Here is an 18,333-nt window from a genome sequence, read left to right on the forward strand (position 1 = left end):
ATGATCTAAAAAGGTAAAATATGCCTTATGCGTTGTATGCTTAGGTTGAAAGTATTAGAGTCTTACTAACATTAACCGTTGATAAACTTAAACGTGTAGGTATTTGCATAATTTGTTCTTGTACTGACTTGTCTAAAGCTATTAAAAACGATTTAAAATACTATGTGTTTGGTCCACCTTCTCAATACACATTAATAATAATTAGAAAAGTATAATTAAATTTACTAGGCTTATATTATTATTATTATTATTATTATTATTATTATTATTATTATTTTGCTAGTTGTTTTACGTCGCACCTACACAGATAGGCCATACGGCAACGACGGGACAGGAAAGGGCTAGGAGTGGGAAGGAAGCAGCCGTGGCCTTAATTAAGGTACAGAGCCCCAGCATTTGCCTGGTGTGAAAATGGGAAACCACGGAAAACAATATTCAGGGCTGCCAACAGTGGGGTTCGAACCTACTATCTCCCGAATACTGGACACTGGCCGCACTTAATCGACTGCAGCTACCGAGCTCTGTTATTATTATTATTGTTACGGAGATATCCGTGGTAGTTAGAGGTAAAAGAAGGTGCGGGCGGGAATAGGTCTCAACTTACAAAATTAAAGTTAATTTAAAACTTTAACAAAGGTTATATTTTATTTTCAAAAACAACAGATAACAACAGCAGAGTAACAGGTACCAAGTAGCAGGAAAACAAGTTAGGAAATTACAATTGTTACAAGATTTGGGCTTCGAGCCCCAAGATTAATTTCTGAGCTTTCAGCCCACCACCACAATAGCTAAAGGGCAGAAAAGCCCTAAGTACGAGGAGCACTTGCTCCTAATTACAATGTTAAGAGGAAAAGAGCAGACCCGCTCTCAATTTTACAAGCCTATCAAAGGCTACAACAACGTTCATTCCTAACTGCCCTTAAGGCACACATACAGTGAAACAGGGGTATCTTGTACCCAACCTACAGGGCCTTCACATGAAGAAAACAAACTCTGGGTTAATTAAATGGCCCCAAAAAACAAATTGACTGGAGGCGTAGCTTGCACTCCTACATGAAACGTCTTAAAACCTAGGTGGCACTCGGCCAGTTATACAGGGGCTAATCCCATACTAGGGAGGTGACTAGTCGGCAAATAAGTTTAAGACTTTAAGAAGGAAGAGAAAAATGGTTACGAAAACATAGTCACCTCAAATTCAAAATGAAGGGGAGTTCGAGAGGGTGAAGCACTCTCTATCCCCGCTTTACAATTTGTAATTTATAGATAGACAGAAAAGAATTTACATTTTAAAAGGGTAGTTTACATACTAAAAGTTTCGAAACTTCTCCGAGAGTTAAACGACTGAGCTAGCAAGAAATGAAGATGTTACCAGGCCATTACCTTGTAGATGAACTGTTGCTTGGAGAAAGAGGCGCTTCCCGCCCCCTGCTATATATATTCACACACTGCGAAAGATGTTACTGAAGTGGCTCCGAGACAAGAAAATCAGCAGTTTTTATACCCTCGTGGAAAATTCGAGACCTTTCAAGAATGAAAAGACACACCTCTTCAACTTTATTGGTAGACTAGGAATTACACATGGAAACCTGAGGAAGAAAGCAATGATTGGAGGAAAATTACTTACAGAAATTACGGATTGTTTAAATTCAAAACTGGCGAAAGAGAAGGGTTATACTGCCAACCCAAAAAATGAATGAAAGAAATTTACAAAGAAAAAACATACGAATACCATATTTCTTCAAAAAAAAGTTCCTTCACTTCGCACTAGGGTGCACAATTATAGTTCTTAAGTAGTGTCATCCAGAAGAGAATGTCCACACTTCTTTCTTCAGAGCAAACAAATACAAATCGAAATAGACATAGTTCAGAACACTTCAAAATTTACAGTAGAGACATCTTCCGAGAAACCTTGGATTTAATACAGATTTTAAAGTTCAGAGTTTCTACTGTAGAGAGGTTTCAACTGGCGCAATATTTGAATTCGCGGTGTGGAGGTGTAACGCCCGGTACAATTATTATTATTATTATTATTATTATTATTATTTTTATTATTATTATATGTAAATGAATTTGATAATTTGTAATTCAAAAGTGTATTGACAAGGTGGACCAAACACGTACATTTTAAAATACATTACATTTGCTACGCGAGAAGCCACACACGATCGAAGAAACCGCACCTATACTGATCTCCGATATCTCCATACCACATTCAGTTTATTTGTTGTTTCTTGTTAACTTTGCTCTTATTGTTGAATAAAATACAAGCACAAATACAAACTTACACATGTTTAATAATATATTTTAAGTCACACCGACACAGATATGGCTTATGGCGATAATGGGATAGGAAAGGGTAAGGAGTGGGAAAAAGTGACCGGTGCCTTAACGTACATCCGCAGCATTGGTCTTGTATGAAAACTGAAAACCACATTCAGGGGTGCCGACAGTGGGGTTCGAACCCACTATCTACGGAAAGCAGTCTCACAGCTGTGCGACCCTAACCGCACCGCCAACTCGCTCGAAATCTTCAGATTCTGCGGACTCTTCATAAGCACTATCATGATCACTGATTTCTATATAATCAGCCTCATCACCTGCTTCTCCAGGCAAATTAACACCTTCTTCGAATCCCTCTCCACAAAGAGTTGCCTTTTAATCAAATCCTGTTCAACTTGCAGACGCTCATTTTCCTGCAGCTCTTTTTCAACGGTTTCCAACAATTTTCGTATGCCATATTCGTCCATTTCTGTCAATGAATGCCGTCACTTGGTAAGTCGCACGCGGTGGAAAAGACCGCAAAAACAAATACGCGGGAACTCGCATACGGTCGAAACCACCGCACTCATGAAATACTGGCTGCTATAACAAGCTAGATAGCACTGTCAGTTATTATCTCATATGAGAACCCTGCCTTATATCCCCCACGATATGATAGAGGGTGATCGTCATATGTCACCTATATTCCAAATAATACCAACTTTAACGTAATTGCCGTGTTTTCCCCCGCCATGTGACTTCTCCCGGGTTAATAACATTAAACGAGCCAAAAAGTGACAAGTGATATTACAGCAGACACGTTTAATCATGCAAACTGACAGAGCTCCAGTAGGTAAATTAAAAATGTGTACTTCATTCAGTATCATAACCCCGAGGCGCAATTCGACCAAAAATGGACTACCTGTGCATAATTAGCGTGCATTTTGGTGTCTGTCGGCGTACGCTCCTACAGAATTTCTTTTTTGGAATCATATCTTCTGAACCTCCTATATATCTTTTTCGGGAAAAGAAATAAACATCCATCTACTACAGTATTTTTAAATCTTGTAATTGATAAATCAGTCATTACTTATCTGCATTCATGGCAGTGTTCCAGATTCCCTATCTGTTATTTTCCTAGCCTTTTCTTAAATGATTGCAAAGGAATTGAAAATTTATTGAACATATCCCTTGGTAAGTTTTTCCAATCCCTAACTCCCCTTCCTATAAAGTAATATTTGCCCCAATTTGTCCGCTTGAATTCCAACTTTATCTTCATATTGTGATCTTTCCTACTTTCCTAATTTTAAAGACATCACTTATTCGTCTACTAATGTAATTACACATCATCCCTCCACTGACAGCTCGGAACATACTACTTAGCCGAGCAGTTCGTCTCGTTTCTCCCAAGTCTTCCCAACCCAAACTTTGCAATATTTTTATAACGCTACTCTTTTGTCGGAAATCGCCCAGAACAAATCGAGTTGTCCAGTTCTTGAATCAGGTAATCCTGGTGAGGGTCCCATACACTGGAACCATACTCTAGTTACGGTCTTACCAGAAACATATTATATGCCCTCTCCTTTATATCCTTTACCCCTCAGTACCTTCAAACCACATGCAGTGATCTGTACCCTTTATTTACAATCCCATTTATGCGATTGCCCCAAAGAAGATCTTTCCATATTGAAAATTGATGGAAATAAAATGTAGCCTACCTTGTTAGGGACGGTCCTCCAACGTAACCAAAAATATTCAAATTGTAACCAAATAGGCATGTCAATTGGTGGACGAAAAATCAGTAACCTGCGCTTTGCTGATGACAACCAATCTCCTTGTCAGCAGTGAAGATGAACTTGCAGAATTACTAACAAGGGTAAAAGATGCAAGTTTAGAATATGGGCTAGAGATCAACCTGAGTAAGTCCAAACTAATGGTAATTGACAGAGCGGCACAGATCCAGCTGAAAGGTCGATTAAGGGAAGTGGAAATGGTAAATGACTTTATATACCTTTGGTCGACCATCTGTGATACCGGAAGTTCTGACAAAGTTATTAGGAGACGTACCACCTGAGGGCGCGTTGCCATCAGCAAACTCACAAAAATATGGCAGAGCAGAGCAATAACAAACAGTGCAAAGATTAGACTAGTTGATTCTCTTGTGTTCTCTCTCTTCCTTTATAACCGGGCGAGTTGGCCGTGCGCGTAGAGGCGCGCGGCTGTGAGCTTGCATCCGGGAGATAGTAGGTTCGAATCCCACTATCGGCAGCCCTGAAAATGGTTTTCCGTGGTTTCCCATTTTCACACCAGGCAAATGCTGGGGCTGTACCTTAATTAAGGCCACGGCCGCTTCCTTCCAACTCCTAAGCCTTTCCTATCCCATCGTCGCCGTAAGACCTATCTGTGTCGGTGCGACGTAAAGCCCCTAGAAAAAAAAAATCTTCCTTTATGGTTCCGAGACCTGTACCCTCAAGGCAAGAGATAAGTACCGTATCGACGCCTTTCAGATGTGGTGTTTGAGAAGGATTCTCCGTGTACCTTGGACGGAAAGAAGACATAATGCATCTATTATTCAAGAATTGAATATCTCCGAACGTCTCCCTTCTCGCGTCATAAGGATAATCGTCAAATTCTTCGGACATATTGTAAGAAAGAATAGTGAAAATCTGGAGAAGTGTATCATGGAAGGCAAAGTTGTCGGCAGAAGACCACGAGGAAGAACATCGAACAGCTGGATTGATCAAGGTCTTCGTACCACCGGTCTGACCACAGAACACCAATATATAAGGTCTGACTCTTCAGCAGGCTTTAAGAGAAGCTCAACATCGTCAATGTTGACGCCGGTTAATCAAGAATATTTTGTGAAGTCAAATGCGGTCACGACGCTCAGTTACACGACTTATGATGATGATGATGATGATAACCGAATATGACCTTATAACACAAAACTAAGCAAAATATAGCAATACATTTTGCCGAAATATACATTTATATGCAACATAAAATTGCTTTACACGTGGTAAATGAAATGTCGTATGGCTTTTAGTGCCGGGATATGCCAGGACGGGTTCGGCTCGCCAGGTGCAGGTCTTTCTATTGGACGCTCGGAGGCGACCTGCGCGTCGTGGTGAGGATGAAATGATGATGAAGACAACACATACACCCAGCCCCCGTGCCGTTGGAATTAAGGTTAAAACCCCGACCCGGCCGGGAATCGAACCCGGGACCCTCTGAACCGAAAGCCAGTACGCTGACCGTTCAGCCAACGAGTCGGACTACACGTGGTAAGGGACCCATCATTCACACTTACTTTTCATATTTAGGATGAATTGACCACAGGAAAGAAATATGATTTTTCTTCAACATCCGAAACTTACAGAGTACTTATCCGGCTCCATGGCTAAACGGTTAGCGTGCTGGCCTTTGGTCCAGAGGGTCCGGAGTTCAATTCCAGGCCGGGTCGGGGATTTTAATCCTAATCGGTTAATTCCAATGACTCGGGTTATGGGTGTGTATCCCGTCTTCAGCATTAGAATTCATCATAGGTAGGGCCTCAACCTCATAGAAGCGCAGGTCGCCTATACGGCGTCAAATTGAACGATCTGCACCAGGCCTCTCCGGAGGCTACAACGCCAGTATCATCACTATTACAGAGTAGATTTGGATGTAGGCCTTATAGCTCCGTAGAGATGCAGAGGATAGTGTTTGAAAGTGCTCAAATCGGTCAGCCTTTTTTTTTTCGGTAGAATTAGCGGCACGGAAAGGAACTCTTGGGGAACAGAATTCCACCATCTCTAGGTCTCTAAATAGCTTAAATGCAGTGAGTGGAACTATAATAATAATAATAATAATAATAATAATAATAATAATAATAATAATAATAATAATAATAATAATAATAATAATAATAATAATTGTACCGGGCGGTACACCTCCACACCGCGAATTCAAATATTGTGCCAGTTGAAACCTCTCTACAGTAGAAACTCTGAACTTTAAAATCTGTATTAAATCCAAGGTTTCTCGGAAGATGTCTCTACTGTAAATTTTGAAGTGTTCTGAACTATGTCTATTTCGATTTGTATTTGTTTGCTCTGAAGCAAGAAGTGTGGACATTCTCTTCTGGATGACACTACTTAAGAACTATAATTGTGCACCCTAGTGCGAAGTGAAGGAACTTTTTTTTTTGAAGAAATATGGTATTCGTATGTTTTTTCTTTGTAAATTTCTTTCATTCATTTTTTGGGTTGGCAGTATAACCCTTCTCTTTCGCCAGTTTTGAATTTAAACAATCCGTAATTTCTGTAAGTAATTTTCCTCCAATCATTGCTTTCTTCCTCAGGTTTCCATGTGTAATTCCTAGTCTACCAATAAAGTTGAAGAGGTGTATCTTTTCATTCTTGAAAGGTCTCGAATTTTCCACGAGGGTATAAAACTGCTGATTTTCTTGTCTCGGAGCCACTTCAGTAACATCTTTCGCAGTGTGTGAATATATATAGCAGGGGGCGGGAAGCGCCTCTTTCTCCAAGCAACAGTTCATCTACAAGGTAATGGCCTGTTAACATCTTCATTTCTTGCTAGCTCAGCAGTTTAACTCTCGGGGAAGGTTCGAAACTTTTAGTATGTAAACTACTCTTTTAAAATGTAAATTCTTTTCTGTCTATCTATAAATTACAAATTGTAAAGCGGGGATAGAGAGTGCTTCACCCTCTCGAACTCCCCTTCATTTTGAATTTGAGGTGACTGTGTTTTCGTAACCATTTTTCTCTTACTTCTTAAAGTTTTAAACTTATTTGCCGACTAGTCACCTCCCTAGTATGGGATTAGCCCCTGTATAACTGGCCGAGTGCCACCTAGGTTTTAAGACGTTTCATGTAGGAGTGCAAGCTACGCCTCCAGTCAATTTGTTTTTGGGGCCATTTAATTAACCCAGAGTTTGTTTTCTTCATGTGAAGGCCCTGTAGGTTGGGTACAAGATACCCCTGTTTCACTGTATGTGTGCCTTAAGGGCAGTTAGGAATGAACGTTGTTGTAGCCTTTGATAGGCTTGTAGAATTGAGAGCGGGTCTGCTCTTTTCCTCTTAACATTGTAATTAGGAGCAAGTGCTCCTCGTACTTAGAGGTTTTCTGCCCTTTAGCTATTGTGGTGGTGGGCTGAAAGCTCAGAAATTAATCTTGGGGCTCGAAGCCCAAATCTTGTAACAATTGTAATTTCTTAACTTGTTTTCCTGCTACTTGGTACCTGTTACTCTGTTGTTGTTATCGGTTGTTTTTGAAAATAAAATATAACCTTTGTTAAAGTTTTAAATTAACTTTAATTTTGTAAGTTGAGACCTATTCCCGCCCGCACCTTCTTTCACCTCTAACTACCACGGATAACTCCGTAACAACAACAATAATAATAATAATAATAATAATAATAATAATAATAACAATAATAATAATAATAATAATAATAATAATAATAATAATAATAATAATAATAATAATTTTCTTTCCTTCCCAATTTGTTAACCCTCCAGGTTTGGTTTTCCCCTCGGACAAAGCGAGGGATCCAACCTCTACCGCCTCAAGGACAGTGTCCTGGAGCGTGAGACTATGTTTGGGGATACAACTGGGTAGGAGGGTCAGTACCTCGCCCAGGTGCCCTCTCCTACTATGTGGAAGAGGGGCCTTGTGGGGGATGGGAGGATTGGACGGGATAGAGAAGGAAGAGGGAAGGACACCGCCGTGGTCTAAAGTTAGGTAGCATCCCGGCACTTGCCTGGAGGAGAAGTGTGAAATCACGGAAAACCACTTCCAGGATGGCTGATATGGGAAGGAGGAATGTGGTAGATTTCGAATTCCCTTTATTTTAAATTTACCAACCTGATTTTACCGCGTGCCAAAAGCACTGAACTCCTCTCATGATAAACACCGCACCTGCCAATCTTCTCACCTTCAGTCCCATAGTGACGTTCAGATATTCTCTTTGTGCTGAAACGAGGTTACACAGAATTTAACAAGCTATATATAATTCAACTGGTCCCTAAGTGTTGATCACGACCCTGGAGAGATCAGGGTGCAGTCTGCTTTATACTAGAATATGGGGGGTTCAGAAGCAAAACTGGCCATCTCCACTTTTTGGTGGAAGTGTGTTAAAGTATGGGTAGCATTCTGCGAGATAAATGCCGTCTATGACGAAATTTTTGAGTTGAGTAACAGACAAAATCTTCCTCAAATAATGTTAAACATTGCGGTTAGTTTCAGTCTCCACGCTAGCCAATTACAAGTGAGCTAGATGTCTCGTGATTGATTCTTTGCGACACCATTTCAAATGTAATGTACCCAAACCTTTAGTTCTAACAAGAGCTAAAAGAAATCCAATGAACAATGTTGCTAGTGCCAGGGCATCCTCATTATCGAAGTGACATAGGGGTGGCCAACATTGTAAAACTGGCTGAAATATAGGAATGATTAATCCCTCTGTAACTGAAAGGGGGTGTTAAAGTGAATGCTTTGAAATTGCGAGATGTCGACAAATTGTTGCATAAACGTAACGGCAATCAGTGGAAAACGTTTGACAGCCTCTAGTTTTTCACAAATTTGCTGGAAACAGTGGGAAATGATGTGACAGAGAATGAGGAAAAGTTCATTTGAGGGGGAGGAAGTTTTTGTAGAAACAGATGATCTGATTGTTTAAATGATCTATTTATTTCATTAAATAAAGTTAATGGGCCGATTGCAGAAACGGTATTTAGAAGATTTCTACGGTTAAACAATGCCTAAGTATGGCTGCCGCATTGGAGAGACGTTATTTATCACTTAGACACTGTCTAAAACCTATGTTCAACCGGTCATATTTAAACACTACCGAGAGCACTGTTTAACCTCAAATGAGAGGAGTGAATCACAATCAGAGGTTGTGTTCCATGAAACGTATAATTTGTATTATCATGTTGAGATGATTCCGGGAAGAAAGTTTAGTCCGACGGCCTCGCTGTGGATCACCCGCTGCTAAATTGCAGCAATTCGTTTGACATGTACGGGGAGATAGATCTTAAAATAAGGTTTCGCATTTCGAGAGACCTGTTTCTTGAGACTGACAAAGGGACATTCCGGTAACTCTCGCCTTGAATACAATTCTTGGCAACCGATATATTTTATCATATACATGGGGTAATTTTCATTGGATTATAGGTCACTTCGACTACATTCATAACAGAATTACGTGTCCCGATCGGCAGAGGGCTGTCACATATATCAACCGGGGGGATTCACTTATATTTACTGCCAAGTAAACACGCATAGTGAAAACTAAAAAGTAGGTTGTATGGGGTTTATATGTATATAATCGTATACGTTTTCGGCAATTATCAGATAGGAAAAGGCAAGTGTTGGTGATGGTGGTGATTATTGTTTAAGGAGGCCATAATAACAGCCCTCGTATTTGCCTGGTGTAAAAATAGGGAAACTACGGCAAACAATCTTCAGGGCTGCCGATGATGCGTTTCGAACCTATGATCTCCAGAATGCAATATACATCTATAAGGCCCGTACAACACACTCGGTTACGTGCTTCATCTTCCCTTCGTCGAAGCTACCGTATTTATGAGTAGATTACACTCACTATAACAACGTTATAATCAAAGTTACACTTCCCCGTACGGTGGCGTGTCACTTTAGTGTCGATAAAATTATGATGAGATATGATTTCCACCGAAAGTGATACTCTTATCTGCGGGCAAGTTATGCTCATGCTTAGCCATATTTGAGTAATGTGTAGAAAGACAAACAGCCGACTGGCGTTCGCACGACGAATTTCATTGGTTGCGACAAGCAAAGATTTGCATGAAAGATACTTCAATTTCCATTTTCAAACCAAAATTGAAACCTTAAGTGATGTCTAGTTAAACATCGACTGAACATTGTTTATGCAATGGAAGATCGTGCTTGATTTAGACGTTCTTTAGGTAGACGTTAATTATCTGCAATCGGCCCAATATTTTTTGCATTTGGTTTTAAGTCTCGCCGACACAGATAGATTTTATGGCGATGATGGGATAGGAAAGTAGTAGGAGTATGAAGGAAGCGGCCGTGGCCTTAATTAATGTACAGACCCAGTATTTGCCTCGTGTGAAAATGGGAAACCACGGAAAACCGTCTTCAGGGCTGCAGACAGTGGGGTTCGAACCCACTATCTCGCGGATGCAATCCCACAGTTGCGCGTCCCTAACCGCACGTCCAACTCGCCCGGTACAGAAAATACATACTTTTATTTGATCATGACTTTCTGTTATTTCATTTAAAATTATGGCAATCCCCTAAGAATGATGGATGCAACTCATACTTGTCAAATGCTTACTCTAGATAAACAAATGCAACATACTATGTATCCTTATCCTTCCTTAGCCGCTTCTCCAGCACTAGCCTCTACGACTGTATTGCCTCTCTCTTGCCTCTTACCTTCCTAAAAACAAATTGATAACCTGTGATTAAAGTGTCTTTTTTTGTGTATTGTAGCACTTCTTGAAATTGACAGGAACATCTCCAGTTTCATATATATGGCATACTGGAAATATAATACACTCATAGTGCTTTCCTGATGCTTTGATCGGTTCAGGTAGGATATATAGTTAATGCCTGGAGCTTTTTTATCTGGTCACTGCCAAGCTCACTATTGTGAGTTGGGGAGGGAATTTCCAAAGTGGTCCATGTCCCTTACAGGTGAGCCAAGGCCTAGAAGATCATCACTGACTGGTGATGCGGCAACAGTAAATAAAGTGGAATGTTTAATCCTTGAAGACAGAGGAACAACCTTCCAAATGATCATGAGTGACAATAGTCAAAGTTAAGGTAGTGTGTGGAAAATTTTTCTTGACCAACTGCACATGTCTAAAGGTTCCACATTTGCTAATCACTTTCCAGACACAAACACAGAGAGACGTTGACGCTGTTGGAACAGGATGGAGGAGTTTTTGGTCGTCTGTTAACCATGTGTGAATGTTGGATCTATCAGCATGGTCCAGAGGGCAAGTCCATGAGCATGCAGTGGAGGCATGTCTTATCGCCTTCCCCCCCAAAAAGGAAAGGTGCGATAGTCGGCTGAGAAGGTCATGCTGTCATTTTACTTTTGGGACTGTCGTGGAGTCATACTCACAGACTACCTTGCAAAGGGACAAACCATCACTGGCCCATACTTCAGCTATCTTCTGGACAACAGATGCTCTGAAAAATAAACTCTGCCTTATGCCTTCAATAGGCATTCGTCCCCTAGCTGATAATGCACCAGATTACTCATCTCGAGTTGTAGTTGGCAAAGCAAAGGCATGTTGTTTTGAATAGTACAGCATCTGCCTTATTCTAACGGTCTCACACCAAGTGACATTTACGTGTTCCCAAAAATGAAAAATACGTCGCCGATTTGACTAAACAGATGACGTCAGCCTTGAAGTAGAACAGTGATTTAAGGCGCAAACTGCAAACCTCTTAAACAACGGTATTCGGGGGGTCAAGAATCTCTTGGGAAACTGTGTAAGTCTGTATGACTAGGTTGAGAAGAGTTAACAACTGCAATGAAAAAGAAAATTTACATAAATTTTATTAAATGTGATAATTAAAGCTTTAATTAACCCTGAGTATGCATGTGTAAGCTGTTTAGAAACGTTCCCACAATGGAAAATACTGCAGTGCATTTATTTATTTATTTATTTATTTATTTATTTATTTATTTATTTATTTATTTATTTATTTATTTATTTATTTGGGATACCAAAACAGCGAGAAGCCTAATTACAGAGTTCCACAATGAAAGATATATATATTTGCTATTTGCTGTACGTTGCACCGACACGGATGGGTCTTATGGCGACAATGGGACAGGGAAGGGCTAGGAGTGGGAAGGAAGCGGCCGTGGCCTTATTTAAGGTACAGCCCCAGCATTTGCCTGGTGTGAAAATGGGAAACCACGGAAAACCATCTTCAGGGCTGCCGACAGTGGGATTCGAACCCACTATCTCCCGAATACTGGATACTGGCCGCACTTAAGCGACTGCAGCTATCGAGCTGGGTGAAAGATAATCTTGCAATGGAGTAGCATAATACAAACATTAAAAAAATAAGTGAAAGAACTATGAGAAAAATCATGTAATGATAAAAGTAGCGTAAGAAAATTTAAAACTAACAAAATAACTGTAGAGACACAACAATTGAGAATAAAACATAAAGGCAAATTAAAATAGCGAGGAAAATTAAAGACTGAAGTAAAACGAAGAGAGGAACTTAAAGATGAGTGAGTTAAATACAGGTATGACACGTAAGTAACGGTATAGTATAGTAAAAAAGTAAATATGATGATAAAGTTGGAATTCAAGAGGAAAAATTGGGGAAAATATTCGTTTGTAGGAAGGGGAGTTACGGATTATTAATAGCTTACCAAGGGAGATGTTCAATAAATTTCCAATTTCTTTGCAATCATTTAAGGAATGGCTAGGTAAACAACAGATAGGGAATCAGTCACATGGGTGACTGCCCTAAATCCAGATCAGTAGTGATTGATTGAAATAAATATTACAATATCTTCAATGGAAGGGACAGCAATGAGAAGACAAAAAAGTAATATTAAGGAAATGAGCTAGGTTAAGCTAAAAAAAGAATAGATTAAAGAGGCATAGAAGAACAAAACATCCTAGTTCCTGTCAGAAAATAAAGAGTTAAAGAGGGTTGGAGTGTGGATAAATAAAGTTGTCTGTCCAAGAGAGAGGCGGGAATACGTAATACGAAAGGGTGGATTTATCCTGGTTGGTTTTGCGAGTTGGGAGGTGTAGGAAAAGAAGGATACAGGTTCAGGAGAACGAAATAAAGCGTTAACAGCGTTATGTAGGAATCTAAGGTCATCTACAATCCTGAGAGTAGATAACGGGTGAAGGTTTAACCTATCCGGTATCTGATTGCTGCTCAAGTTTTGACAGTCAGTTATTGTGTCTCTAAGAATGGCACAGAAGAATGACTGTACGCGGTCAATGTGATTTAGATTACTGGGTGAAGAGGTAGACCAAGTGGGAGACGCGAATTCAATAATCGGTAGGATACAAGATACATAGTAGGCTCTGAGGGCGTGATATTGCAGCAGAGCAAAGCTCTGTGTCGTTCATCATTAAATACTACCTGAGCTAAAAATACAATTTTTAACTTTATTCTTTTATTTTTTGACGTCATATGCATTCAGCGACCTGCAAATATCCAGTAGAAAAAATATTTGTAAGTTACCTCTCAAACACCCTGCACAGTGACCGATAATGAACGTGAAACGTTTGGTTTTCGAACGTTAATTTCAGCCCCCACGCAGGACGTAGCCCACAAAGCCGAGCTGGCTGGCAAGCCTTGTCGAGTTGTATCTCCCAGAGCACACAATGGAGTATTTCTCGGCGCTCTATTGTACGAACAGAGCTACTCTTCTTATGCAGCCTGTCGGAGACTGCACTATTGATTTTATCTTGGAGTAAACATGGGCCGGATATTAAAAGCCTCAGTGTAAATTATGTCCACCATGTCTAAGCTGCAGGATGGAGTGATGTGGCGTTTTTAGTTAATTGATGGAACAACCACAGTCAAAAACTCTGTGTACTTACAGCGCGTGTTACCGCTGTCTTGTATGCGATATTTGTAAAATTGTCTAGGGAACGCCCCTTGTCTACACATGGCTTCTAATAATAATTGCAGGTCATGATTCAGGGATCATGACAATTTGTTTTTTGCTAGTTGCTTTACGTCGCACCGACGGGATAGGAAAGGCCTAGGAGTTGGAAGGAAGCAGCCGTGGCCTTAATTAAGGTACATCCCCAGAATTTGCCTGGTGTGAAAATGGGAAAACACGGAAAACCATTTTCAGGGCTGCCGACAGTGGAATTCGAACCCACTATCTCCCGGATGCAAACTCACAGCCACGTGCCGCTGACCGCATGGCCAACTCGCCCAGTATCATGGCAATTAACACGTTCACTGCCACCTTAATTAAACCTATGTGCTTCTTTTCTTTATATTAGTTAGAATGTAGTACATGCAGTTCTAACATTACAAGTGAAGTTTTTACACATACACACGACGAACGATATACTGTAATATCCTAGAAGGCGCTAGACATACATGTGCATGAAAACAAATGATGTTATATTGTTATTTAATAATCGCTCATACCAATAATATCCTTCAGTAACGTTTTTTGGTACACTAGTGAGTATTACTGCAGTCTTTACCAGTGGTAAATCCTGAAGCGAGGCGCTAAGCAAAGTTCAGGATTTTCAAGGAACTGAGGACAATAATAAATGGAGTCACTCCTGTTCCCACTTTCGTGGCGCAATTTACATTGCTTCATCAATGATATGCCTTTTGAACTTAAGTTTTGTGTTAGAACTTGAAGGACAGTGGAATTGCCATTGCAAATTTCATCCATTATTACATTATGTTTGAAAGCAACAGGTCACGAGCCAATAAACCGATTACGGTAACTCGAACCTCAATATGAGTGCCGTTACAGAAGAACAAAGACCGAACACTGGGTCGACAAGCAAAGACAAGAAATTTAAATGACGCACATGCACGTCAAGCGGCAGCCAAACTGTTAAAGTGAGGATAGTGGTGGTGTTTACCGTTTTGACTCTCTCCATACCGACGGTCTACCAAAGTCTAATATAACACCAGGAATCTAACTCAGGCTTTGAAGTCTGTCAGCACTTGCCAGTACCACTTGTCTGTATTTTCAACAGTAGCGAGAAGACAGCGCGTGCGCTGTGCAGGACCGCTGCACTTTGTTATTCCGTAGACGCACGAACCGACGCGTCACCTATCACGTGCTATAAAGTTGGCATAAAAAGAGCTGCTGGTGATAGGCAAGCTAATAGTTTGATATTCACTCACCAGGTTCGCAGTTAAGCTCCCTGCTTCCTCAATCAATCAATCAATCAATCAATCAATCAATCAATCAATCAATCAATCAATCAATCAATCAATAAATCAATCAATCAATCAATCAATCAATCAATCAATCAATCATTCAATCAATCATCAATCAATCAATCAATCAATCAATCAATCAATCAATCACTACTGATCTGCATTTAGGGCAGTCGACCAGGATTGAACATCTCCCTTGGTAAGTTATTCCAATCCCTAACTCCCCTACCTATAAATGAATATTTACCACAATAAGTCCTCTTGAATTCCAGCTTTATCTTCATATTGTGATCTTTCCTACTTTTAAAGACACCACTTAAACTTATTCGTCTCTTGATGTCATTCCTCACCATTTCTCCAGTTTACAGCTCGGAACATAACTTTTAGTCCAGCAGCTCGTCTTCTTTCTCTCCAGTCTTCACAGCCCAAACACTGCAACATATTTGAACGCTAGTCTTTTGTCGGAAATCACCCAGATCATTCGAGCTGCTTTTCTTTGGATTTTTTCCAGTTCTTGAATCAAGTAATCCTGATGAGGGTTCCATACACTGAAACCGTACTCGAGTTGGTGTCTTACCAGAGGCACATGCCCTGTCCATTACATCCTTATTACTACCACTAAATACCTTCATAATCCTGTGCAAAGATCTGAACTCTTTATTTAAAATCATGTCCGGCTCATGGCTAAATTGTTATCGTGCTGGCCTTTGGTCACGGTGTACGGGATTCGATTCCCTGCAGGGTAGGGAATTTTAACCATCATTGGTTAATTTTCCTGGCACGGGGGCTGGGTGTATGTGTTGTCTTCATGATCATTTCATCCTCATCACGAAGCGCAGGTTGCCTACGGCTGTCAAATCAAAAGACCTGCACTTGGCCAGCCAAACCCGTCCTGGGATAATCCGGCACTAAAAGCCATACGCCATTTCATTTAAAATAATATTTATGTGATTACCCCCAACGAAGTTATTTCGTCATATTAACACCTAGGTACTTAAAACGATCCGTAAAAGGAATTTTCATCCCATCAACCCAGCAATTAAAACTGTGAGGACTTTTCATATTTATGAAACTCACAACCTGACTTTTAACCCCGTGGTCATTTTTCAGTTGACCACAATCTTGTAACTTCTTAACTGCTCTGTACAGAAGAATATAATCTGCAAAATGCCTTATCTCTGACTCCATTTACACATACCATTCATATATATAAGAAAATATAAATGTCCAGCAGTACTGCCTTGAGGAATTCCCCTCTTAATTATTACAGGGACAGATAAAACTTCGCCTACTCTAATTCTGTGAGTTCTATTTTCTAGAAATATAGCCACCCATTCAGCCACTCTTTTGACAAGTCCAATTGCACTCATTTTTGCCAGTAGTCTACCCTATCAAATGCCTTAGATAGGTCAATTGCGATGCAGTCCATCTTTCCTCCTGAATCCAGGATATCTGATATATCTTGCTGGAATCCTACAAGTTGAGCTTCAGTGGAATAACCTTTCCTAAACACAAACTGTCTTCTGTTAAACTAGCTATTAATTTCGCAGACATGTCTAATATAATCATAAAAAATTCTTTCCCAAAGTTTACATGCAATGCTTGTCAAACTGACTGGCCAGTAATTTTCAGCTTTATGTCTATCACACATTAATTTACATACAGAGGCTGATATAGTAACTCTCCGTTCATTCGGTATAGCTCCTTAATGCAAACAATAACCAAATAAGTACTTCAAATATGGTACTATATCCCAACCCATTGTCTTTTAGTATATCCCCCGAAATCTCATCAATTCCAGCTGCGTTTTTATCTTACTGTAAATGTCATTGTTATCATAAGTAAATTTTAATACTTCTTTAGTCACTTCCTCTATCTGGACATTATCCTTGTAACCAACAACCTGTACGTACTGCTGACTGAATACTTCGTCCCTTTGTAGATCCTCGCATACAAACTCCCCTTGTTCATTAATGATTTCTGCTATATCCTTCTTGGAACCTGTTTCTACCTTAGAGTACCTAAACGTACCCTTCCATTTTCACTAAAATTAGTGTGACCACCAATTATGCTTGCCATCATGTTATTCTTAGCTGAAATCTTTGTTACATTCAATTCCCTGGCATGTTCCTTCAATTTCTCCTAACTTCCAGAGCCATTTCTAACTCTATTTCTTTCCATCCTGCACCTTCTCCTTAGTCTCTTTATTTCTCTGTTATAATATAGTGGATATTTACCATTCCTTACCACCTTTAAAAGTACAAACCTATATTCACATTCTTCAAAAATTGATTTAAACCCAATCCAGAGTTTTGTTTACATGTTTATTTACTGTTTTCCACCCATCAAATTAATTTTTTTAAACTGCCTCATGCCTGTTTTATCAGCCATATGGTACTGCCTAATAGTCCTAATTTTAACACCTTGCTTTATTTCATATTTACTTTTAACTACCACAAAAACGGCTTCTTGATCACTAATACCATTTATTACTTCGTTTTCTCTATAGAGCTCATGTGGTTTTACCAGCACCACATCCAGAATATTCTTCCCTCTAGTTGATTCCATCATTTTCTGAATCAGGTGCCTTTCCCATATTAACTTAGTTGCCATTTGTTGGTCATGCTTCCTGTCGTTCGCATTACCTTCCCAGTTGACATTTGGTAAACTGGGTTCACCCACTACCATCACGTTCTTTTCCATATCCTTTCCAACATAGCAGATAATCTTATCAAAGAATTCTGAATCTTTCCCGTTCTGTACACTCCAAAGACATCATGTTCCTATTATGTTTAGAGATGAGCCTTACACGTAGAATTTCGGGATTGTCGTCCTTAACATGTTCGTAGTTTACAAATTCTTCTTTCATCAAAATGAATACTCCCACTCCTACCACTCCTACCCCATTCTACGATACACACCACAGTTCCATGAAAAATTTCTGCATACATTATATCATTTCTCAGCCATGATTCAACTCCCATGACAATATCTGGTAAGTATATACATATATCTATTTAATTACTTAATTCTATTCCTTTCTTTACAATACCTCTACTGTTCAGCACTGCCATATTTATGTCATCCCTACTTGACTTCAAGTTCCCTGTTCCCTTATCGCCGCTCCCTAGGCCACCCCGTTTC

The sequence above is a fragment of the Anabrus simplex genome, chromosome 1 (assembly GCF_040414725.1).
Source record: "Anabrus simplex isolate iqAnaSimp1 chromosome 1, ASM4041472v1, whole genome shotgun sequence".
Lineage (NCBI taxonomy): Eukaryota > Metazoa > Arthropoda > Insecta > Orthoptera > Tettigoniidae > Anabrus > Anabrus simplex.